General features: G+C 47.6%; 1 non-coding gene across 1 annotated transcript; it reads left to right on the plus strand.

Annotated features, from left to right (window-relative positions):
- The first annotated feature begins 295 nt into the window (after nucleotides 1-295).
- Trnas-cga lies at nucleotides 296-370 on the plus strand. The gene has a single exon. It is a non-coding gene; the product is annotated as a tRNA-Ser (tRNA).
- The last annotated feature ends 455 nt before the right edge of the window (nucleotides 371-825 follow it).

The raw sequence follows: 825 nt of genomic DNA on the forward strand, positions 1-825 counted from the left end.
CTGAAAGAAAGGAGTAGAGCATTTGCCCGCGAAACGCAAAGGTCCCGAGTTCGAGTCTCAGTCCGGCACACAGTTTTAATCTGCCAGGAAGTTTCATATCAGCGTAAAATCAGCCGTAGAGTGAAAATCTCATTCTGGAAACATCCCCCAGGCTGTGGCTAACCCATGTCTCCGCAATATCCTTTCTTTCAGAAGTGCTAGTTCTGCAAGGTTCGCAAGAGAGCTTCTGTAAAATTTGGAAGGTAGGAGACGAGGTACTGGCAGAAGTAAAGCTGTGAGGACGGGGCGTGAGTCGTGCTTGGGTAGCTCAGTTGGTAGAGCACTTGCCCGCGAAAGGCAAAGGTCCCGAGTTCGAGTCTCGGCCTGGCACACAGTTTTAATCTGCCAGGATGTTTCAAGTTCCATAAGATTAAGGCACATCACTGAACACACACACAAATCTAAATAAACAGAACTACCGGAATCGAGATACTGTTAAACCGCTTGTAGTGCACCAAGACCCACTGCACTCGCCGTATGTGACTGTGTGGTGTGCATTCACCAGCATCTTTAGTCTCTTGTTTGAAGAGAACAGATCCAGAGGGACTATCTGGCATTCCATGACGTCTGCACGTTATCGAGCCCCCCTTGTACAGACTGTGATTCCTGCTTTGTAAGAGCCCATCTGTTTTCATGCAAGACGGGGCAAACCTTATGTCAATCGCCCAGTGAAATATCTGCTTAATGTAAGCTTGCACCAACGTGTTATCTCAGGAGGTTTCACATGCAAGATCACCTGATCTGTATCCAAGTAACTCTTGGCTCCGGGAACATCTAAAAAAACGC

The sequence above is a fragment of the Schistocerca piceifrons genome, chromosome 5 (genome assembly GCF_021461385.2).
Source record: "Schistocerca piceifrons isolate TAMUIC-IGC-003096 chromosome 5, iqSchPice1.1, whole genome shotgun sequence".
NCBI lineage: Eukaryota > Metazoa > Arthropoda > Insecta > Orthoptera > Acrididae > Schistocerca > Schistocerca piceifrons.